Source organism: Camelus dromedarius, chromosome 15 (genome assembly GCF_036321535.1).
Source record: "Camelus dromedarius isolate mCamDro1 chromosome 15, mCamDro1.pat, whole genome shotgun sequence".
NCBI classification, from domain to species: Eukaryota; Metazoa; Chordata; class Mammalia; order Artiodactyla; family Camelidae; genus Camelus; species Camelus dromedarius.
The window spans coordinates 23,911,645-23,937,779 of record NC_087450.1 but is presented as its reverse complement, the minus strand read 5'-3'; the positions used below and the strand labels follow the sequence as shown (position 1 = coordinate 23,937,779).

The window sequence follows — 26,135 nt, the reverse complement described above, 5'->3', positions numbered from 1 at the left end:
AAAAAGAAAAAAGAGGACAATATTGTAGGTATTATAACATAAGAGCTATAAAGAATTAATTTGAGTCCTGAAAAGATAAATAGCTCTAGATTTAATTTTTCAATTATTTTTTCATAAATCTTTATTAATATTTCATAATCCATTTAGTTTTTCATAAGACAAATACAGAATAAGGAAATAAAGTAAGAGTGAATAATTCTTTTTAATATATGAAAAGACATTTTATTTTACTATATAACCTATGAATTAAAATACCCAATTGCATTTTCTCAAATGGCAAATGAGATACAGGATAATATTTTTCTTTGATTTCTGAAAACCTCAATATCATCTGTCTTTGGGAGGATCATTTTTTATGACGTCTGATGATACTGTCCATGAAAATACCAATAGTGCTCAGTAGTAAAGGATATTTTGCTAAGTTGTTCTATCATAGGTCCTTGCTCATAGTGTTCACATTTTTCTTCCAATCTAGTTTTTAGCACTTGATCATGTGTTTCTTCATTATAATGCACAGGATCTGGCCGAGGGATAGGTTTTGTGTGTTCACAGGGAATTTCCACAGAAGGGTGATAGCATACAATTGTCTTGCCATCAGATGTCAAAGCAAGCTCTACTTTGCAATTATAGTCATCTGGAAGAGAAGATGTGGATTTATGACACACAATACAAGGCTCCGTTTTGAATTGGAAGTAGATGTTTAAAGATAGTTCTGTATGCTATCCCCCATTTTACTGCTGCTAATGCCATGGTGAATCAAGATGCTTATCAGGTGGCATGAAGTAAGATGATTTGAGGAGAAACTGCTTTTAAAATCTGCTTCTAGGTATACCTTTTTTCATCCGTTCACAGTGGCTCACTGCGAGCCTGCCATTTTGCCTCAGTCCAGAGTAGGTACGTTTTTGATAAAACCATGTGGATAAAAACCCACAGAAAAAACTTGGTCATAAAATTTCATGTCTGGCCTGTGTGATTTGTGGACCAAAGAAAAAAATGTAAACACGATGGTCTCATTCTCTGTTCTCAACACTGCAAGGGCTTTCACTCACATTTATCTTGCCTTGAGGACCCTAAAAGATCTGGCTCCAGACTACCTGTTCTGATTTCACTTGTTCCCCATTCTTCCTGTTCTCTAGCCTGAGAAGCGTCCCTGTGGATCCTGACACATGCTGAGCTAATCCTGTTCAAAAGTCAGGAAGATTGCTTTTCCTGAGAGTCACCCGACACCCCTTTCATTCCAATCTCTACTTCAATGTGACAGGATCAGGAAGGTCTACCCTAATTATCCAGCTAAAGAGCATCGCCTGTCATTCTCTCTCTCCTTACTTTTTTTTCCCCCAGAGCATCTATTAATACCTGGGCTTTACATCTTTGTTTATCTGCTTATTGCAGATTCTCCCCTCTACCAGAATTTCAGCTCTGTGAGAACAGGGGCTTTGCCAATAAATGTTAGTTGAATGGAAATTAGTAGCATCAAACATTAAAGTCTGAGATAACAGTTTTCAGTATTTCTTAATGATATAACAAATACTGCAATGAAGTAGTCAAATAATGCTGAAGAGATGTATTCTGCTATCGATTGAGTACATTATGTTGCCCCAGAAATCTCTGCATATGTTATTTGTACTGTGTAGTTGACCCCTTTGGGGGTGTCTCTTCTGCTCAGAACTTTCATCCAGTATTGTGGAACGAGCCTTGATCCTCAGGAACAGAAACTTGGTAGCTATTCAGAAGAGCACTCTCCAGTAGAAATATAATGTGAATGGCATATAGAGTTTAAAATCTTCTGGTAGCCATATTTTCAAAAAGTAAAAAATAATATGTAAAACTAATTTTTAAATATTTTATTTAATCTGAGATATCCCAAATATCATCATTTCAACATGTAATCAATATAAATACAATTACTAATAAGATATTTAATATCTTTTATTTTTTCATAGTGTCTTCAAAATTCGATGAGTACTTTATGCTGGAAGCACATCTCAATTCAGAGGGTAAATTTTAACAAGTGAAATGAAGTTCTACCAAAAAAATAAAGTTGTATATAATGGGAAAATATTTCACATTGTTTCAGTTTTAAATTTTAAGTTAACAACAATTAAATAAAATGAAAAATTCTGTTCCTCAGTGTCCTAGCCACATTTCCAGTGCTCCATAGCCACACGTGGCTTGTGGCTTCTGTACTGGACAGTGTGGATATAGAGCATGTGACCTTGCCTCCCGGCTGCACTTGATTGGAACAGCAGCAGCCTTCTGACCACAGCTCAGCCAAACAGATTCTCCCTCCCAGGAATTTGAATTTTGAACTGAGATACACAGAGATGGGAGAAGTTTGGCTCTGAGTCTTGTTAGTGGCAGAATTCCAAAAAGAGCGTTCGTGAGCAGCTGTTGTCAGGGTCCCCAGAGCTTCCCTGTCTTCTGCCCTTCCAGAGGCCTGGTTGGTGGTTCAGTTCTTCTTTGGATTCCGTGAGAGAGCCTAATGTGTTTCCAATAAGTTTTTATTTTCCCTTGAGCCAGCTCAATCTGGTTTCTGTTACTTGTAATGACATTAATAAAAAAATAAAATGAACAAAAACTCATAGCAAATTTCTTCAAAAAGGGATACACAAAAGAACATAATTATGGAGAGGAATATACATTTATGCAAAACTGCCTTGTCTACCTTAGAAAAATCATAATTGTCCAGGATGTTATCAACTCTCAACAGAATGGAGCAGGATGTAGATAATTCAAAACAGTAAATTGATACAAAAAGAGCATCTATTTGATTTTGTAATGCATTGGTGGGAATTGGGGGTGGGACCTGGGGGTGGCAGAAACAAGATACAGCTTCCTAATTGTTTTACAGAGAATTTAATCAGCATGAATTCTCCAAGAATGACGTTGATCACACAGCAGGTGCTTGATAAATGCATATTGATTAATTGACTTAGAATATACCAGCTGTTGGTGAAAGAATGCGATCCACAATCAAACCATGTGACAGAAGAAAGCCAGGATGGCTTTTAAAATTAGCAACAACGTGGAATTCTTCATGCAAATAAATCAGAGATGGTATTGCTGTCTTTGGTTCTCTTCCTAGATGAGAATGAGATCATCATACTCTGCTTTGGGAGGAAGGTATTTAGTGTTTAAGGCTGTAAACAGAGGTAAGCACATTCTCCAGTCATTTGTTCCCAGTCTTGAGTACGTATCTGGAAGGCCTTTAGGTTGCATATACCGAGTCTGGGGCAGGGGTGGGGGTTGGGGGGATGGGAGTAGGGGAGGGAGTTAGAATTATTAATAATCTCTCCTGATCCTGGGGACCTTTGATTTTCATCATTTCTTAGCATCAGATAAGCAATATTTAAATTTCACAGAGTAGGAAAAGGAAAGTAAAAGAAAGGTTTCAGAATACCAGGTGTAAATGAGTGGCAGTGAACCTAATTAAGTCTCCAGTATTAATACCAGCTTACAGAAAATATCAGAATAAGAATATACACAGGGACACAATCAGCTGATTCCTGAATATGGAAAATTCTACAAAACAAAAGACCTGGCCTTTTCAACAAATAATAAATTCTATAATTACCATATAATGTAAATGGCACGATTATGTTGGAGGATAGTAGTGCCCCTGGTAGGATGTGTTGTTTTAGGGTGGGCTCCCTACATACAAATTCTGGGCTGGAGAGTTGCATGATGAAGTTTATTAGAGAGATACCTCTGAGGAAGTGAGGAAGATAGGATTGAACAGTGGAGAAACTGACCTCAGAGAGGTTTCAGCTGAGGCCTCAGTCATCCACTGGGGAGTTCAGGAGGGGGATGACCCTTCAGAGTTGTTCCAAATTGAGGCAGAGGGGCCCAGCTTTGTGTTCATTTGATATGCGCTGTCTCCTGGTAGGGAGTATAACTTTGGCAGAAGCAGATCCCTGCAGCCAAGAGGTGTTCCCAGCAGGAGATGTGTCTGTGAGCCAACAGCAGTTGATAGTGCAGCAGCTTGGGGATGAGTGTTGGCTCTTCAGGACTCTTGTTGGAGTACAGAGTATTCACTACAATGTAAGGTGGTAAAAAACAGACTTAAGTGTTGAGATTGCTAGTGACATTCAGCTATTATTTAACCTATTATTGCATAATAATGACTATTTTATTTAAAAATCCCTGAAGAATATCACTTTACCATAAAAGTTCTGGCATTTTATATCAGGTGATGTAGGGAGATAAACTATTGTGTTATCCTCACTTGTTAAGCACTTTAGTTGTACTGCCTTTTTTGGAACCCTGGGTTGTGGGGACACTTTGTTGATTTGACTCTAGGCTGCCATCCTTGTTCTCCTCACTGGCCTCTCCTTGCTAGTCTCCTCTGATGACTTCTCATATCTGGCTCTGAATTTTGGATGCTTTAGGGTTTAATTTTCAGACCTCTGTTTTTCCTTTTTAAAAAAATCTTATTTTCATTTCCTAAATGTTCCCATCCAGACTCATGACTTTAAATATCATGTATACTCTGATGACTCAGAGATATTTATCTCCAGCCTAGCCCACTTCCCTGATCTCCAGAATGGTACATTAGATACTGGTACATCTAGATACTAGTTCATCTAGACACTCAACATCTCAGTTGTCAACACTACCCAGTTATCAACACACATCTCAAACAACATGTCAGACTCAGCACTTTTTTTTGGTTTGTTTTCTATGTCTGTAAATCTGTTTCTGTTTTGTATATAGGTTCATTTGTATTGCATTTTTAGATTCCACGTATAAGTGCTATCATGTAACATTTGTCTTTCTCTGTCTGACTTACTTCACTTAGTATGTAATTTCTAGGTCCATCCATGTTAGTGCACGTGACAATATTTCATTCTTTTTTATGGCTGAGTAAGATTCCACTGTGCACATGTACATATGTATATATGTGTATGTGTGTATATATGTCATATAAATCATATGTATATATTTTTATATATCTTCTTTATCTATTCATCTGTTGATGGACATTTAGGTTGCTTCCATCTCTTGGCTACTGCAAATAGTGCTGCTCTGAACACTGATGTACATAAGAGATATCTCCATTATGTGTAATGAGTAAGCCTTGACAGAATTCTGGATAGAAGAAAAGCTATAAAGGATATTTAGGGGGATAATTGGGGAAATTTGGATATGGATTATGCCATAGGTATTATAGGATCAATACTAAAATTCTTGGGTCTGATAATGAGATTATGGTTTTATAAGAAAATGTCCTTGTTCCACATGCAAGCAGTGAATAGTCATGCTATCTATAATGTGCTTCCAAATGACTCAGCAAAAGCAAAAAAGAGAAATAAAGCAAACGTGGCAAAAAATTTTAACCATTTGTGAATCGAGATAAAAGATATACAGGCATTTATTGTACTATTCTTTCAACTTTTTCTGTAGGTTTGACTTTTTTTAAAAATAAAACTTTTATGGGTAAAAGAGTGTAAAATAGACCTCTAAATACTGACTGTTATGTTATTGTCCCTGGAGCCAAGATTTTCAGCATAAGTGAAAAGAGATGAAAATATAAAATCAAACCTGCCAAGTGAAACGGTATAATCTTAAATTTGCAGTAGATCTGTATATGATCTGTAGAACCCCTGTGGAGAGGAAAATGAAATCCTAGCATCTAATTTTCGTATCAACAACATTAACACAGTTATGTCAATGATGGTTAGTAGTTTTCAATTTTTAGAAGCAGCCTATGAACCGGACAGGGAGAACTTAATTATGGTTACTAGAGAAAATATAAATGGTAATCTTTATAATCTGAAAGGAAAGATATAAGTACGGAAAGCAGGAGGAGGATGGAGGAGAAGAGCTGGAAGAAGCAGGGAACTAATCTTCTCACCCCTAGTACAGTGATTCACCAGTAAATCAAGAAACAGCAGTGATGGCTCATTGTTTAGAATTAGAGAAGTAACCATCAAAAAGCCTTGAAAAGGAAACAATTAATAGTGGTTCCTGGTGGGGAAGGTATAGCTCAGTGGTATAGTACATGATTAGAATGCATGAGGTCCTGGGTTCAATCCCCAGAATCTCCATTAAAAACATAAGTAACCCCCCAAAAGTGGTTTCTTCTGGGAAACTGAATTAGAGTGGGAGAGGAGGGAGGCAGTAGACTATGGTTTTCATTATAAGCCCTATTATATTATTGTTTTCTTTTCCATGTGTGATTATTGTGATTAAATGTTTTAAAATAAGGAAAATTTTAAAAAGCAAGGAGAATGACTTCCAATTCATATTGCCTATACAAGCAGAATAAAAACCTGGTGTTTAAATTATATCAGTTTCATAGAGCTCCAAGGGTGGGATTGGCTATTATCAGATCTATCAGCGTGAACAGCAGACAAGCCTCTGGTAGAGGGGGAGGAGAGACGGCATGCTGGAGACGGGGAGGGTAGAGAGTAGAGAGGAAGGGGGATGGGGGAGGGAAAGAGATATAAGCTTATTGAAATATAAGGTTTGGCTGTCAGAGTAATTTTGAGTTTGGTACAGTGTATTAATCATAATATTCTCTATACAGTTGTGTCCCAGCAACTAGGAACTTTAGCCAAAGCTCCAGGGAAAGATGGCTATTAATTTAGAAAAGAGTGATATCCCTGGAGCCTCTGAAGGTGTGACATGCAGTGCAGCACTGCTCCGTAAATGTCTGGAGAGGGCAGGAAACACTGCTTCTCTCTCAGCAGACCAGAGACCCAGGCTGGCTAGGTACCAAGAAAGACCCTCCTGGGCACCACGGGACCCCTTGCAGAAGCACACAAATACCTGGTGAATTTTCAGAGATGAGGTCTTGCTTTGCTGTGGATGTGGGCTAAGCTAGAAAAATACTGTTTTCTTAATGTTATTATAAGCTACAGTAGCCACAGCCTGGTGTGGCCTGTAAAAACATGATCAGCATAGCTGATTTTACAGCAAAAAGCATTAAGGGAGACAAACAGTATTTTAACATGATTAAAGATACATTTAAAAATGGAAACAAAAATGCTGTAACGGTAAGTCTCAGATATAATCCAACAATAAGCTAGAGCATTGAATTGACAGAGCTGCAAGGACAAACCTTTCTGGTTGCAGCAGTATGGGGGATAACAAGGGGATAGGTTTTACTATTCTTTCCTATTATTTGTTGTCCTGCCTATCAATGGATTATGCCATTAGGTTTAGTCCTATGACTTTCATTGGGCTATGGAATGTATGCAGAAGTGATGTATGCTCCACATTTGAGCAGAAGCTTTAAGAGACATCCTGTGGTTCAGCTATGAACCAGTGTGTTTCACAGAGGTTTCTCCTTCAGTCTACATTCTGATAAAGATTCCAGAACAGAGCTGTAGCCAACAGGTGCAGTGAATGCATACTAAATCATTGCTATTGTAAGCCACTAGGATTTGGGGGATGGCTTGTTCCACAACATAACCTAGTGAAAGCTAACTAATACATAGCATAATCCTCAAACCCTTTTGCTGTCAACACCTAGAAAAGCTAATTGAATTAATAGACATAATTTTAAATGCACATTTAAACTCCACCAGGACCTCAGATTAAGAGGATACTGAAACAAAGTGTAAGGGCTTGAAATGCTGCTGCAGCTGTAAATAGTAATAAGAAAAAAGGAGAGAAAGGCAACAACTTAACCTAAAAAATCTAGAGAAGGAAATGGGTAATATCTTAAAGGCAAGCACAAAAAAGGGAAATATTAAAAATAAAAGCAGAAATGAACAAATTGAGCAACAGAAAAGCAGAACACTAAATACATGTACCCAATGAATATTCATTTAAAAATTGTTTCTAAACAAAGACCTACTGTATAGCACAGGGAACTCAATTCAGTATCTTGTAATAACCTATAACGGAAAGCAGTCTGAAAAAGAACATATATATACACAGACACACACACATACACACACATATAACTGAATCACTCTGCTGAGCCCCTGAAACTAACACAACATTATAAATCAGCTATACTTCAGTTTTAAAGAATTGTTTCTAAAATGTACCTTCTCCTTGTTGTGGTCCCCTCTTGCTTACTGTCACGCTTAATTTACAAATTGTCATGGGTTTGATGTTCACCTTGAGAAAACTAATAAAATTTTAGTACATCAATAAATAACATTTAGTAATAATGAATTAAGCTTACATATAGAAACTATTTAAATCCCAAACTTTAAAAATGGAACAGAACATATTCTCCATCAGAAACTCTACATCTTAACTATAGAGTTGTTAGGATCTAGGTCAGTGTTTTTCAGCTGAAGGTTGCAATCTGATAGTGAATCATGAAATCAGTTTAGTGGGTTGACATTTACCCTAAAAAAACCAGAAGAGAATAGAACTGAAAATATGAAAGTGCAACACATATAGTAAAGCTAAATAATGTTTCATGAAACATTCATTTCAGTTATATAATTTGTGTGTGGGAATGTATGTCTGTCCTGAAATTAAAAGTAATATTCATGGAGGGTGGGAAGGGATAGATGGGATTTCAAAACTGTAGAATAGATAAACATGATTATACTGTATAGCACAGGGAAATATACACAAGATCTTATGGTAGCTCACAGAGAAAAAAATGTGACAATGAATATATATATGTTCATGTATAACTGAAAAATTGTGCTCTACACTGGAATTTGACACAACATTGTAAAATGATTGTAAGTCAATAAAAAAAGTGAAAAAAGTAATATTCAAAATATTTCACAACTGGTAATGTTGGGCATAGCTCAGTCAGAACTAAAGCTGGTTGTTGTGTTGGAACAGGGCTCCAGGGAACTCTGCTTTGCCAGGTGTTACCCGTTTTGTTACTGGATTGAGACTCCCAAGAGGGTCAGGATGGCTGAGGCAGCAGTGGGCTTGAGGTATAGTGGTTTTACTATTTTTGCAGTAGCAAACTGCCATAAACCTAGAGGCTTAGAATAACGTAAATTTATTATCTTACAGTTCTATAGGTGAGAAATCAGGCACAGGTCTCAACGATTTGAAATTAAGGTGCTGACACACCTGTATTTCTTTCTGGAGACTCTAAGAATGTTTCCTTGCCTTTTTTAACTTCTAGAGGCTGCCTACATTGCTTGTCTTGTGGCCCCTTCCTCTATCGTCAAAGCCATCAACATTACACGTTCCCCTCACCCTTCTGGCATGGTCACATCTCCCTCTGATCACAGCTGGGAAAAAGTCCACTTTTAAAGATCCAAGTGATTAGATTGAGCCCACTGGATAATCTTGAATAATCTCTTTATTTCAAGATCCTTAATCACATCTGTAAAATCCTTTTTTGCCATGCAAGATAATGCTTTCACAGGTTCTGGATATGTAGGAAATGGACATCCTTGGGAACCGTTATTCTGCCCACCACCATGGGTATGGCAGTGTCTTGTTAATTGAAGAAACAGCACAATCACACCTGTGCAGACTGCCTCAATGGAACCAAATACAGATGTTTGTGACATGATCACTCGGGAGCCTCTATGCAGTACTCTGTGACTGTGTCTTGAATGTTCACTCTATTACTTCCAAGAGGAGGGAGGAGAAAGTTTAAGCTACACAAACCAATATAACCTAATCCACTGCTTTCGCCTTTCCAGTATTGTCCTAGGAGGATTAACTATGAAATGGGTTGACTACTTCAGACTCAGGAGAACAGGGAGAGAATTGTGTACAAATTTAAGAAAGGAATAGCTCAAGTGGTAGAATACATGCTTAGCATGCATGAGGTCCTGGGTTCAATCCCCAGTACCTGTTTAAAAAAAAGTTAAATAAATAAACCTAATAACTTCCCCCCAAGAAAAACCTAAAGAAAAAATAAAATAAGATTAAAAAATAATAAGTTTTTAAAAGTACCTGACAGAAATACCCTTCTTTCTATCACATGTGAAAAATTTAAATTTATCTATGAACTATTATTTATATATTAATTTTCATTGGCTATATAATATGCATTTCATGATGACAGCAAATGGCAGTTTAAAAAAAGTTCTAGAAAGCCATTACAATTTTTATAGTTCTCAAAAATTTTATAATTCTGAAAGAAGTCTCTAGAACAGCATTTCAGTTTGCCCCACAAAATATAGTCATACACTTAAGTTGTCTCTACATACACATATATATACACTCCAGCAAGAAGCAAAGATCATTTTAAAGCTAATGTTTTAGGTTCACAAGCTTTTAAAAATTAAACGTAACTTACTATTGAGTAGAATTTTCAAAACAATCTTTGAAATGATCTCTACATGTTTATCCATAGAGTAATCATCCTGCTCAGCACTGCTCATAATGTTTTCATGCCAACTCACAAAGTAGGAATTAACTCATTTTTGAGTCAGATAAGCCACAAAGCCCCAGTGAACTCTGACAAAGCATTTTGTGAGTCAGAGTGAGAGTGGAGGAGATATAAAAAAGCTTAAACAAATTCCACATCAGGTATCAACTGATGGTAATATCCACAAATGCTAGTGGATATGCCTGGGTAGAATATGAAAGGAAGATAATTTGGGGACATAACTCTATTACACTGTTTCACTCAGTCGTCTAAAAACACTGAAGGTGCTAATTTATGTAGCTTTTGTATTTTTGTTGACTCATTTTTCTTCCAGTATAAAGGAGACTTTGTATATAATTATCAAACTAGATTTTTTTTCCTTATGAAACTCATTGGCTCTTGCTACTCAGACAAAAAGAAAGGTTTTTTTTTTTTTACTGTTGTTGCCCTACCTCCACCCTCAATGTTAGAGCCAAAATGTTTTCTAATTAGAAAGATGAAGTCTCTTTCAAAATCCATGCCCTCAAGTTAATTATCCATGGGTCTGCCCCTGGACCTGTTCTGCTGTGTCCATTCTTCCCCTTTTCAGCCATCCTTTGCTTCCTATCTCTGTCTTGTGCTACTACTATCTTAATAAGCCTCATCAGCAAGATTTCCCAAGAAATGGTGGGGAAGAAAGTGATTATTGCTATACACTTATCCAATCCATTCATAAATGATTGTCTATCTAATGTAACTGATTAAAAATAATTAAGATCTACCTAATTGATAACATTATTGTCAGTTATTTTTCTGTTGGCTACAATGCCACCTCCTTTCTGTGTTCTGTAACTGCAGGAGCTGGAAGCCTGTAACTCTAGACCCCAGAATCCTTTACCAACTGGCTTCCTGTCAGGTTTGGCCAAATGGAAGTAACAGTTGGGAGAAAAGAAGCCATCTAGTCTGGTACCAGTGGTAGAGGTGTCTCAACAGCCAATTCAGCACGAGCCACATGGTGCCCCTTTTGTGGAAGTGGAGTTCCTTCACTGGCTACTCAGTGACCTCCAGCAGCAAATGCAGCCTAAGCATGATGGTAGCAGCTTTCTCATCTCTGGGTAACCTTCCTTCTTTTCTCTTCCTTTTCCCTCTAGTCCTTCTAACACTTTTGTAACCATTTCCTAGAATTAAATCCCTTTCTGTTTGAACTATGCACAGTGGTTTCTGTTTTCCTGACTCTAATGATTGAACTGATGATAAACCAAATCAGTTTCTAAACTATCAGTCTTTGGGATATTACAATGTTTATAAGTGAAAATAGTGGAACATTTCTCTTGCAACCTATTGTTCCCCACAAACTGTTATCAGGCAAGTTTTATGCAGTTCTCAGTCATAAGCATATGAGGGTCCACCCAAATGCAATGGATTGTGGAGTCTGAGTCCTGTTTCAGGGGTACGAGTGAGATACCCCATGTGTGGCTTGGATATCCTGAACATTTGCTATAGGGAACAATGAAAGTCCTTAACCTACAGGCAATAAAAATAGCTAGGTTTATCTGCTGTTCAGAGATGCCCCACATTGAGGTCTCAGGCTCCGATAGTTCCTTGAAAATTCATTGAGAATATTTAGTAGTTTGCAAGTGGAGGAGGAAGCAGTTCAGACAATAGACGGTTTTGGGTACCTAACTGAAGGTGGAGTGGTCGTTTAGGACTGTTCTACCTAGTTTTTCGTCTGTTTGACAAATGTCCCTCTTAAAGTCTATTTCCATTTCTAGTCTTTGTTTCACAGATCAGGGATTTGGGATGGGAAACTCAAAGGGAATGATGTTAATTAGGGTTAGATTTCCTGTGGGCGCTTAAGGTCACACTGGAGAGGGTTCCTGTGGCTGACATGATTTCTGGGCTCCTCAAATTCTCCACTCCAGGAATGGATGATGCATTTATCTGAGTGAGTCTTTACTTAATGTCTATCTCCCCTTGAGGTCTGCTTTTCTCATCACTATACCCTCAGAGCATAGTAAAGTGCTACATATATTCATTCATTCAGTGCTTCATTCACTCAATTAATATTAATTGTCTTTTTTATTGTCAACACACCAACATAACAATAACGCCTTCAAAAGCTTCAAAAGTTTATGGCAGCAAATTTGAACACTCTTTTAGGTGACTTTTCCCCTAACAAAATCTTCCCTATGCATCCTTGAATGTGTAAGTAGAAATTGCTATTTCTAAATACATATGCAGGTATTTTGGAATGTAATTTGCCTGTGTTATCCTAACTCTGCTGGCATGAGCCCTTTGTCTATATGTGATAGCCTGGTGTTCTTAGCCCCAGTGATCCTCAAACTTTAATGAATATAACATATATGAAATGAGTAGATATATTATTTTTGGTTAAGAAAATAGACAACAAAAGAAATTTCCATTTTGGGGAGAGGAATATAGAATACTTTAAAGAGTCAGCAAAATACTTGGATATAAGGTAAATAAACACAATTGAAATCACATTCATATGTACTAACAACACTCAATTTGAAATATATAATTAGAAGGGAATCCTTTATAATTTATAACAGCAGCAGGTATGAATATATGTTAATGACCAATAATGGAAAATATATCATCAATATGAAGCAAGTTAGAAGATTTCCCTGAAAGATACTAAGTACAAGAAAAGTGGTACCATATTCTAAGACTAATATTTTAATAATGTCATTCTCCTACAAATTAGTTTACTTAAAGCAATCCGTCAAAATCCCAATTAAAAATACTTCAAAAGAACTTGATAAAATAATTCTGAAATTTATCTAAAAAAATAAACTAGTAAAAATAGCTAGTATCCTTAGTCATCATAAAAATGATCTTACATTACATTGATTTTTAAATGAGGTAATCATACAAAAATAAATAAAAAGGACTGTCTCATGTTTTCTATTATTTCTTGTGTTCATATTGTTATTATGTTAGCAAAATGTTTTCCTAAGAAACTTAACCTTAAGTTTTATATCAAACTCAAATTATATATCATAAATTGTGAGTTGGTAGGGACCAAGGTAATAAGATTATATTTTATCAAGATGCTAATCTAATCTCAGTTACTGATAGGAATGAGGTATAGCATCTTCTTTCTGAAAAGTTTGTGAGTCACTTCTCTCACCCCTATTAAGACTCCACCGTGAGACTCAACATCTCTATAGAAACATGAGTTCTTCTTTTAAGTATCCAGCCAGTCCAATATTTCAATGTTTTCAATATCTGGATTCTAGTCACAGATAAGTTCATTTAAAATTATCTTTTTTTTATAATAGGCAGCTATCATGATTCTCCACTATTGCAGCTTATGATTTAAATGATGAATTAATTTATTAAATGATGAAGCTTTAGCTTCAGATGAGTGGTTGTTCCAATCTCTCTAAAAATAGTACTCTGCAATCTGTTAATCAAAAGATGATTCACTGAAATAATTCCTGAATCTTATTAGGTCATTTGAAATCATAAAACTTTTTAGATATACATTCAAATTGCTGCTACAGAAATACAAGCAACACATGCAGTACTGTTCTAATAATACAACCACTAAGTCTTAAACTGAAGGAGCTGGATGTGGAGACTACATGTAAAACTGTGTATAATGAAGTGAATATTTTAAAAAGTTTAAAGTATAATTACAGTAATGCATTAAGTAAAATGGCTTCATCTTTGAAAAGCAGTTCAATGATATAGCTGCAATTTCCTTACTACAGTGGCAGTTCTATTCTTATAAATTCTCACTAAAACTCTGCAAACTTCTTTTTGATCATTTTTTACCCATGACCATTTTACTGGTATAATTATCCATCATTATACATGGCAAAATGTTTATGTCCAATTTTTAAACCAAATCACTTTTTTTTTTAAAGGGAACTAACAAAAATTCAGTAGGTTTGAATACAAAATTGCAAAGACACCTAGTGGTAGAGCTAAAAGTATGTAAACAAAGAGGAACAACAACAACAGCAAAATGCCAGTGACAGGAAAAACAGATACTCCTCAGAATGGCAAAAGAAGGTGGCTCACATGGAAGGTAAGTGTTAGACCAAGTTTTTAAAATGCAAGTACAAATAATTTTGGAGAAGTAAGCAGAGACTGATACTAATTTTCCGTTGTCAAAATACTGTCAGGCGAAATTTATTTATGCATAAGGAAACGTTTAGTAGTGAAAACATTCTGGGTTTTAAAAATTTATCCAAACTAATTAAATTTCATGCTTTGGAGTTGCGCTGTCCAGTGAGGTAGCCACTAGCCACATAGTAACTATTTAAATTTAAATTACTTAAAAATAAATTTAAAAAAATTAGTTTCTCATTTGCACTGGCCACATTTCAAGTCCTCAGAGCCACAGTGAACACAGGGACACATTGGACGCACAGAAATAGAACATTTCCATCATGGCAGAAAGTTCTATTGAACGATGCTGTAATTTGTCAGAAGAGTTATAATGAAGTTTGTCAATATTACTCATCTGGAAGTTGATCCTAACTACTTTTTTTTTTTATTATCCAAGCCATGGGCTACTTCTAGAGGCAAGATGTACAGCTAGATAAAACAAGAGTAAAATTCTTTACTGCTTTTTTCCCCCCCAAGAAATACTTCCTTGGAATATCATTATCTACCAGCATCTAAGAAATGCAGTAGCTTATTGTGAAAAATATATAGACATCAACTTTTGATTTGATATAACATTTCAGATACTGAATCAGTAGGCATAATTTTATTCTCTCTATGATTGAACAGAACAGCTGAGAGAAATAAAGGATTCTGTCTGCTTTATGTGGTAGTATAACTGACAGCACACCCAGACAGAGATAATCTTTTATAATGGGTTTGGCAGGCACTTCTTTAGCATGTTGGGGTGGGGAAAATAACCTTTATTACAGTTCTTTAGGTTCTGCATTATAAACCATATCTACTCTAAGCATTTGTTTATTTTTATTTATTTAAATTTTAAAAATAGCATTCTTTTTGAACTGCCTTAGAAACACAATAATAAAATAGATAAAAATCATTACATATTTATTCTGGAACATAAAACACAGAAAATGATTGGGTGTTACTCAATTATTTTATGAGCTAAACATAGCTTTGACACTATAATCCAAAAAAGATGGGCCATACCAAAAAAACTTACAGGCAAACCTAACCTAAGAATACTAGACACAAAACAAATAAAATGGTAGCAAACCTAGTTCAAAATGCATTAAAACTTAACCCACTGAAATCAAGGAGAATTTACCTTATACTGGAGAACTGACAATATGAGTAAACATTAATAAAATAACCACATCGTGCTGGGAAAGCTGGACAGCGCATGTAAATCAATGAACTTAGAACACTTCCTCACACACACACACACAAATAAACTCAAAATGGCTTAAAGACTTAAACATAAGACAGAATACCATAAATCTCCAGAAGAGAACATAGGCAAAACATTCTCTGACATAAATCATAGCAATGTTTTCCTGGGTCAGTCTTCCAAAGCAGTAGGAATAAAAGCAAAAATAAAAAATGAGACCTAATCAAACTTACAAGCTTTTGTACAGCAAAGGAAACCATAAACAAAATGAAAAGACAACCTATGGACTGGGAGGAAATATTTGCAAACGATGCGACTGACAAGGACTTAATTTCCAGAATATACAAACAGCTCGTACAATTCAATAACCAAAAAAACAAAAACCCCATCAAATATAGGCAGAAGACCTAAATAGGTATTTCTCCAAAGACATACAGATGGCCAATAAGCTACTTATCAGAGAAATGCAAATCAAAATTACAATGAGGTATCACCTCACACTGGTCAGAATGGTCATCATTAAAAAGTCCACAAACAATAAATGCTAGAGAGGCTGTGAAGAAAAGGGAACCCTCCTACACTGCTGGTGGGAATGTAATTTGGTGCAGCCATAATGGAAAATAGTATAGCGATTCCTTCAAAAACTAAAAATAGAGTTATCGTATGATCCAGCAATCCTACTCCTGGGGACGTATCCTGAAAAGAGGAAGACGCTAATTTGAAAAGATTCATGAGCCCCAATGTTCACAGCAGCACTATTTACAATAGTCAAAACATGGGAGCAACCTAAATGTCTATTGATAGATGACTGGATAAAGAAGTTGTGGTATATATACACAATGGAATACTATTCAGTCATAAAAAAGAATGAAATAATGCCACTTGCAGCAATATGGATGGACCTGGGGAATGTCATTCTAAGTGAAGTAAGTCAGAGAGAGAAAGGCAAATATCATGATATCACTTATATGCAGAATCTAAAAAATGATACAAATGAACTTATTTACAAAACAGAAACAGACTCACAGACACAGAAAACAAACTTATGGTTACCAAAGAGGAGTAGGGGAGAGGAATAAATTAGAAGTTTGGAATTAGCAGATACAAACCACTACATATAAAAGAGATTAAACAACAGGGTACTATTGTATAGCACAAGGAAGTATATTCAATACTTGTAATAACCTATAATGAAAAAAAATAGGAAAAAGAATATATATAACTGGATCACTGTGCTATATACCAGAAACTTAACATAACATTGTAAATCAACGATACCTTGATAAAAAATAAAATAAAATAACCACATCAATTGATTAAGAAAAATCATAATCCTCTCAGTAGATGCTGAAAGGCCACCAGATGAAATTCAACACCCATTTATATTCTTAATAAGAGTATATTACTATGCAAAATTAAATATGATGAGTGTCTATTCCAAGTAAAAGTCAATTATGCATGCCAAAGATACACTGCATTATTAAATATTTCATATTTTTATGTCATTTTTAGCCAGTGTAATGAAGTATGAAACAGAAATAAGAGAAATAAACAGTGGAAAGGCAAACATAAGAATTTTGTGATAGTTTTCAGATTATGTAATTGCATAGCAAGAAAATTAAAAAGAACTAACTCATAGCTATCTCTTAATAAAAGAAAATAGAGTAAACATTAACACTGCAGAAGTCAATATACTTCTGTGAAATCATCAAAATCTAGTTAGACTATATGTAAAATAAACCTGTTTCTAGGTAAAAAAATTTAATGACTGATGTGCATGGTCTTTATAAGGAAAACTTTAATTCTTACTGAAAGATAAAGATGGAGACTTGAATAAATGAGGAAAACATCATGTTCTTTCTTAGAAAAAATAAAGAGTACAAAGATTTTAATTTTTTCAACTTAACTTATAATTTTGATGCTATTCCAATTAAAACATTATTTTTGGAGGCCTTAAGAATAATAACAAAATTCATAGAAAAAAACAAAAAAGGAAACATGAAAGATATTTTATCTGATAAGAAAATACATCAGATAATAAATGACATTACTATCAGATAATTAAATACATTACTATGGTTTAAAACAACACCTTTGACTAATCTCCACTTCCCCACACTACTAATAGAAAACAAAGTTCCCTAAAACCTCTAGGCCATCCTGTAGCTGGGTCTTGGTAGGAGTAAATTTCTTCCTTTTCTTTTCCCCCATGGTCTGCCATCTGGTGGCCTCAATCAATAACTACATTTCCACTGCAGCAAGATAACTAGGTTTGGTTGTTGCTCTTTAGGTTACACTTATTTTAGTTAACCAAAGAATTAGAGGTAAACGCCTGGGTCAAAGGGCATGAAATAGCATCTTCCAATCTTATGTAAAAGAACTCCTATATAAAATGACATGATGTCTGGGGTTTGGCAAAAATGTTGATAATTGTTGAAGCATAATGTTTTCTTTTGTGTATGTTTGCAAATTTGTATAAAAACGTTTCAAAGAAACAAAACAAATATTGTTGCTCTCACAAATATAAATGGCCAATTTATATATGAAAAAATCCTCAATCTCATTAACAGTTAAACATAAGCAAATTAAAACAAGTAAACTTTTAAAAAAATCTTCCAGATTTGAAAAAGAAAAGCATTAAAATACTTAACAGTTGCTGGTGCTTAAAAGGTATGGAAACGTAAACACGTAATCTTTTGGTGAGAGTACCAGCTGATACTGCCTTCTGGAGGGCAATTTGATAATACTGGTGGAAAATTTTATTGTTCCAGAAATGTTTCATATCCTTATACCCAGAATTCTACTTCTTGTTTATGAAATAACTTAGCAAGAATGTAAAAATAAGGGTACACTGATGTTTATTGTAGTACTGCTTATAAGAGCAAAATATTGTAAGTGAGCATGAATAAGATGTACCATTTAAAAAAGGTACATCTATATAATGGAATACCATGCATTCATTTGAAAGAACAATTTCTTTGTATTAATATTAAAAGATCTTTGGACAATGAAGTAAAAATAAGTTGAATAAATGAGAATAGCCTCATTTTGATTAAAGAAAATAATAATATATTGTTAATATGTACATTAAAATGTGGAGGCCAATAACCACACAATTATAGAAATTTTTTTAAGGTGGTAGGAAAGATAGAAGACTTTCACTTTCTTCATTGTGAAGTTCTATGTTTGAGTTTTTTCCAATATATGTATACAGTCATCCCTTGGTATCCATGCAGGATTGGTTCCAGGACCCTCATATATACCAAAATTTGTGAATGCTCAAGTCCCTTATAAAAATGGTGTAGTATTTGCATATAACCTATATACATCCTCTTATTTACTTTAGATCATCTCTAGTTTACTTATGATACCTAATACAATGTAAATGCCATGTAAGTAGTCATAAATACAATGTAGATACTATGTAAATAGTTGTCAGTGCATGGCTAATTCAAATTTTGCTTTGGAACTCTATGAAAAAATTTTTTTTAATATTTTTGATTTCTAGTTGGTTGAATCCAAAGATGCAGAACCCGTGGAAACAGAAGGATGACTGTGTTACCTTCCCAACAGAAAAAATAATAAGGATAACATTTTAAAATCAATAAATAAAAGAGTATTTCCTTGACAACCTTAAAAGATGTTCCATTAATATGTCTAATTCCCTACTGCCTCCCACATCAGGAATGAGGATGGTTCCACCTCTTCTGAAGGTGGAAGAGGCTTTTGTCATCCTGTTTTTGTTTGAGAGTCTTGATCTCAATGTCCTGGGCTCCAAATGTGAATCTTTAGATTTTCTTTACTATCTCTCCTAGAATATTCTAAAAGGGACTACAGCAAATAAAACACTCAGTGGCATCCTTACTGTGCCAGAAGCTTAAGTTCATGAAGTCCAAACTATCAGCCTTTACAGTGGGTACCCAAGATGATCCACTAGAACGCAGGGAAGAAGTTTTAGAATTTCAACCTACATATTCTTATCTCACTCTTTGTTCATTTCAATTTTCAACTTTTATTTTTTAAAGTATATATTATACAATTATTTATATTCATATATGTATATATACATGTCTGTTAAGTCATTAGTAAATATATATTCAAATATTAAGAGGAGTATTCAAAAAATTTTTTACTGATGGAACATCTGGTCACAAAAATTTAGAGGCCATTAATTAAGCATATGGCTACTTTTAAGAGAACTAAAAACAGGTCTAAAGCATGTATAAATATGTTCTATAAATCAGTCATCCTCCCCAAAGTCACCAATATAGTAGTTAAAAGGGAGGAAAAAACCCCAAGAAAACAGGTGAGAAAACACTATAGAAGACAAATGCAAGAGTCAACTTAGTAGGTAATAGAAGATAGAAGGCAAAAGAAAGTAAAACAGGAAAATTACACATACACAAATAAAACAATGAAAAAAACATGACTAAAGAAAGGGAGGCGAAATAAAAAGAAATAATTCACACAAAGACCCTGAATATTTAGAGATGAAATGAAAACAAGCAAACTGTTATACAGTTGGAATTTAGAATGTACCATATCCAGAGCTCTTTACTCTCAGTGTCTAGCATAGTGCTTGGCACACAGAATGTACTCAATGTATAAAGAAAGGATTGTAAGTAATGCCATCCAAATAAATGAGTTAAGCCACAAGTTGAAGACACTGTATTTTTGTTATTTCTTTGCCCCTATTTAAATCAAGCTGCTGAATATTTTATAGATTATGAGGAACAGAAAACAAAAGACACTTAAAGAATAGAAACTGTGATGCTACATGTGCAAATGCACTAAAAATCTAAGGATTCACTGGAGAATTTTAAGATATGGCAGGTAATTATTTATTTGCCAACCCATGGAAACCTCCTCCATCCCTTTACTGTTATATAAACCAAATAAGCAAGAATATTTGGAAAGAACCTATAATTTAGAACTTCTAAAGTCTTTCTATAGCCAGAATAAAAGCAATTTAGAGGATTAGAGCAGTGACCTTTCTTCTTTTCTTTACTTGAAAGCTGAATTCATATCATTTGGAGTAGCAATTAGGTAGTTCATTTGTGATGTTTTATATCTATAAATTACATATGAAAATGACACTTCTATTGCATCGGTATTTTTAAGCCTATTGCTAATAATAACTTTAAGTCAGCTAATCTAGAATGCAAGCATGCTTTGTTAAAGTTAAAAAAACTCCTGCTCTGCCAGTAGTCACACCTTTACTCTCTCCCCCGGGGGCAGAAAAGAGAAATGCATTATTTCTAGGCAAATAAGAGGCACTGTATACTCCAGTCATCATTCACATGTTCGTCAAATATTCATTGTAGGTCTCTTAGAGTGAACCACTGTTTTGGAGTTGGAGATTCATTTGTGAAATTGAAGAGTCTACTTCCTCTGGAAATCATGATCGTTTCCCTAGTCCTCCTTCATTAAATCAGCATTATCCAAAGTATCTGAGCTATACTTGTGCGTATGTATGGTTATGTAGACTCATGGATGTAAAACAATAATAAAAAATAGATAAGAATTACTTAGCATTAAACCATGATTATTGCAGAATGCATAATACTTCCTCTTTTTAAAAAAGCCAAATTCCATAGGTACAAATGTCTTTCAAAACTGTATGCTTGTGATTTAGCAATTCCACTTTTAGGAATTAATCTTCACAAAATGATAAAGATTAGGTGCAAAGATTTAGTTACAAGGATGCTCTCTGTAGAATTATTTTTTCAAATAGTGCAAGAAACTGCCTAGATCAATATAGAATTGTTTAAATAAATCGTGTTATGCTCACACAGTGGAAAAGTAAGTGCTACAGACTGAATTGTTTGTGTGCCTCTAAAATTCATATGCTGAAATCCTAACCCCTAATGTGATATTAGAGGGTGGAGCCTTTGGTAGGTGATTAATTCATGAGCCTTCATAAACGGGATTTGTGCCCTTATAAACAGACTCTGGTGAGCTCCCTTACCCCTTCCACCTGTGAGGACACAGCAAGAAGACAGCTGTATATGAACCAGGATGTGGTTCTCTCTCACCAAATCTTCTGACTCTTTGATCTTGGAATTCTCAGCCTCCAGGCCTGTAAAAAAATAAATTCCTTTGTTGATAAGCCACCCAGTCTATGGTATTCTGCCATGGCAATCCAAACTAATATACTAGGTAACATTAAAAGGGATCATTCAGAAATGTTTTCATCGACATGGAAAGACTTCTGTGAGATATTATAAAAGGAAAATTGGAAGTTAACCTTGTTGCTTAAGTATCAAGTACAGGGAAGTGCAAACCCTGACTGACTTTGTGCTAAATGGGCAAGAAACTTGACCTCATACAGTCTCAGGTTTCCCATCTGTTATGGGCTGAATCATGTCATATGCTGAAATTCTAACCTGTAGTACCTAAAATTTTGACTGCATTTGAAGAGAGGGACTTTAAAGGGGTAATTAAGTTAAAATGAGCTCATTAGGGTAGACCCTAATGCAATATGTATATGTAGAGAAGGAGAAAACTTTATCCTCTTAGGTCTAGTTGCTGAGGCCTGTGAATTAAACTGACAAAAGACAGATCAACAGGAGAGAAGGCATACAACTTTACTAATATTTAAAATCGTATATGCACGGGGGTTCACCCCCAAAAAAGTGAAAAAGTCAAAAGGCAGACAGACTTGGGGCTTACATTCCATTTTAACAAAGTGTGATAAACTGCGAAGTGACTAGACAAAGGAAAGAGAATTTGGGCTTTTAGGGTTGATAAATTGTGTGGAAGTGACTTGGAAAAATATGGGGAGTGGGTGTTTAAGATATCTTCTAATGAAAGACAAGGTTTATTTAAAGTCTGTTTATGCAGATTCATCTCAGCATTGACTCCTCCTCTCCTCTGCCTTGAACAAGGAGAGTACATTTCTCGGGAAATTTATGCCTTGTTTTATGCAGATGGAGGAGAGCAGAGAGCTATGTTTGCATTTGCTGTTTCTCACTTGCATTCAGCTCAAAATAATCAATATGCCAAAGTGGCATATTTTAGGGTGTCATATTCTGAGCCCTTCAACTGATGTCCTTGTAAGAAGAGGAAATTTGGATACAGATGGGTAAAGAGGGAAGACCATGTGGACACAGTGAGAAGGCAGCATCTAAAAGCCAAAGAGAGAGGCCTTAGAAGAAACCAACCCTGCTGACACCGAAGTCAGACTTCTAGTCTCCAGAACTATGAGAAAATAAAATTCTGCTGTTTAAGCTGTTACAGTCACAAACAAAGGGAGAGCAGACTTGAAAATTCCCTCAGCAGATAAAACCAGTTTAGTCACACAAACAAGGCTTAATTTAGCTTGTTGTGTGAGACCAACTTGACCTGGATCATTTCTTGTTCATGCCTCTGAAAATCATAAGCAAAACTTGAAATGTTTCCCAGGGTTGATAGGAAGTAATCACTGACAAATTCCCTACCACTTATAAAAATTTTAATACTGTAATCAATCACGATAAAGAATAAACAGTCACTGTTTTCTCACTGTGTAAGCTGCTTTCTAACAAAATACCTCATTCCACGTTTTGGTTTGAGAACTCCTGGTTTGCGAACTGTCTTTCTCGTGTGTGTTCAATAAACATTAACTAATTACTACTTTGGTGATTCATTAGTTTTTCTTTGGCTATTTCTTACCCTCTGACAAAGCCACCCAGTCTGTGGCACTTTGCTACAGTAGTCCTAGCAAACTAATACACACCATCTGTAAGATGGGGAAAATCTTAATACCATCTTTACTCAGTTCTCAAGGTTGCCCTAAGTCAGATATAAGTCCCTTTGTAAACTATAAAGAAGTATACAAATGGGAGTAGTGATTACTCATGTGGTCCCTGAAAAACCTGGAGGAATGCAGTCATCTGGTTAAAATTGAACTTTATAGCCCTGTAGTAAGGCAGAGGCTCAGTTCCCATACAGGGATGGGGAAAAGCAGGAGATTTCAATAGGACTGCAGTAAAGAACACAAATGACTTGCCAGTAAAAAGAGAGAGATGAAATAAAGGGAATGGTTTCTTATGCTCAGGCTGCAAGTTGTTAAAAAAATCTAAATTACATATAATAATAACAGCTAATATGTATAGAGCACTTACTACCAAGCATGGCCCCAAACACTTTTTACATGTTCTCTAAACTTCTTACCAACTCTATGGTAAAAGTACTGTAGGTATACGTGTGTTTGTTGGGGGGGGGATGTATAAATATATGTTTATGTGGGTGTATATTATCTATTTCAGTCTTATCTGTTACAACACATATCTTCAATATGAAAATTTGTTCATATGTAGTAGATAAAAGGTAATAAAACTGCCAAAATGAGAAGTTGTAATTTTTCAAGAGAGGACTATGTTTGCACCACTGTGAAACAGGAAGACCACTACCTGGCTAAACAGAGATGTATGGTAAAATGCACAACACACACTCATCTTGCCTCCTTACTCTTACTCCAGAGCACTCACGTGCGTTGCCCTAAGAGTGTGTGCACTGTTCTTTTGAGTTTGCGTTTATTTCATGATGAGCATATTGAATATATTATATTAAACCTGTAAAAGCATCCTGCTTATAAGAATCCCAAGTAGTGAATAAAAGGAAAAGCCTTAAGTTTTGAGGAGAAAACTGAAATAATACAATGTTTTGAAATAAATTAGAAAACCCGCAGGCCTGAGGGAATTCACATTGGCCACATTCAGGAACAACGCTGAGAAAATAAATGAAAGGAGAGCTTGTGCATTCCAGTTATCATTGGCTTCTAGTGAAACTGGAAAGCACTTGGAAGAGACTAAAGAAGAAGGCAGACCTTAATGCTGAGTAATGCCTAGTGCAGCTGGGTAGCACTTTGTGGCCTCCAGGCTCGTTAGAAACCACACAAGCAACTTCTTTATGAAAGGAGGAAACTGGCAGAAAAAAAGTGGGATTTCTCTTTTAAGCTGGTTTAGAAGGCAGAAAAGCAGAACAATAAACCACAGTAATCCACCTCGTGTCACAGTATTTTAGCCCAAGGATGATGATGTTCTTCTTTCCTTTTACCTCTTCTCAGTAATTCAAAACCCACCACACTTTACCTCACCCATTTCCAGCAAGTGGTCTTTGGAGCATGGCTATCCACTAGAGAAAAATAACTAACTCATTGCCTACCATTTAAAGTCTACATAAAAAAAAAAAATAAAACTTCTATATGGCAAAAGACACAGTGAACTAAATTAAAAAACAAATGACAAACATGTCATTGCACCATGTGATAAAGACCTGAAATTCTTCTATGTATAAAAAGCTCTTTATAAAAAAAAAAAACCCAATAAGAAATGGTCAAAGGATATGAAAAGATAACACAGGAAGAAACACAAAGGCTTATCAATATGAAATAATGTTCAATTTCAAGTTAAAAAATGCAAATTAAAATTATGTATAATTTTTAACCTAGTAGATTGGCAAAGACTTTTTTAAAAAGACTTTAAAAAAAGGTTCATTAATATTTCCTTTGGGAATTTATTCAAAGGAAATAAAAAGTCAGGGGTTCCAAAACATATGTACAAGCATGTTCATTACAGAATTGTTTATGAATTTAACAAATTGGAGTAATTTAATCTAGCAATTGAGGACTGGTCACATAAATCAAAGTATATATACTCTTTCATTTAGTAATTCTGCTAAAATTTATTCCTTGGAATAGTCAATAAAATGAACAGTTCTTGGAGACACAAAGATGTTCACTTCAGCAGTTTGTAGAAGGATAAAATGGCATGGTACATCCACACCCTGGAGGGAGGAAAAAAAAATCTGCACCCTAATCACATTTATGCATCCAAGTAAGCTACTGTGTATACATACACGAAATAAAAGTAATGAAACGGTAGTTTATAGAAAACTAAGCAGCTGCAAATAGATGACAGTTTTATATTTTTACATGAAAAGACCAAATATTAAGTACAAAACGTCTCATAACTGTATATGTAATATGGCCCCATTTATTTAAATACATATAAGGTTGTTCGAAAGTATTTTGGGATGCGAAGATCCCTGCCAACGACCTTTGAAGACCCCTTACACAATGGATCCCAACCTAGAAGTAGAGTTTGTGCTATTTAACACAAGGTTTGGTTACTCAGACATTTATTTAAAGGAACACTGACTTTAATTTTTCTCTTAGAAAAACTCCTAATTCTATTTATTTCTATTGCGCAGGAAGGTTTAAAGACCTACCTGCAGCTACACGATGCAAACTGACCACACAGCCAGTCAGCAAGTCTTACAGAGCTACTTTGCTCGGCTTTGTATTTTCAAACAAGCCTTTAATTACAAACGTTTCTGGGCCAGCGGGTCTGAAAATGGTTGGCACTGACGGGTGAAGATACAACCGTGAATTGAAGCCTTTGAAATTCTTTCAGTCAGAGGCAGGGTCTCAGGAAGGCCCTCACTACACCATTTCTACGCGTTGGCCTCACGCACTTCTCAAGAGGGAACGCTGAGATTCCTTTTAGGACCTCCAGCCAATGGCTACTCAGCCTCCCTCAACTCCGGGCCAATAGCCGGAAGCCTAACTTTCGACCCTCT

General features: G+C 35.3%; 1 long non-coding RNA gene and 1 pseudogene across 1 annotated transcript; both read right to left on the bottom strand.

The window, feature by feature from the left end:
• Positions 1 to 345: 345 nt before the first annotated feature.
• On the bottom strand, positions 346 to 949 carry LOC116157370 (large ribosomal subunit protein mL42-like; annotated as a pseudogene).
• A 2,263-nt stretch (positions 950 to 3,212) lies between these two features.
• Positions 3,213 to 26,032, bottom strand: LOC116157486 (uncharacterized). The gene is made up of 3 exons (XR_004141587.2): positions 25,785 to 26,032; positions 21,541 to 21,651; positions 3,213 to 4,034 (listed from the first exon to the last, which is right to left on the bottom strand). It is a non-coding gene; the product is annotated as an uncharacterized LOC116157486 (long non-coding RNA).
• Positions 26,033 to 26,135: the final 103 nt, after the last annotated feature.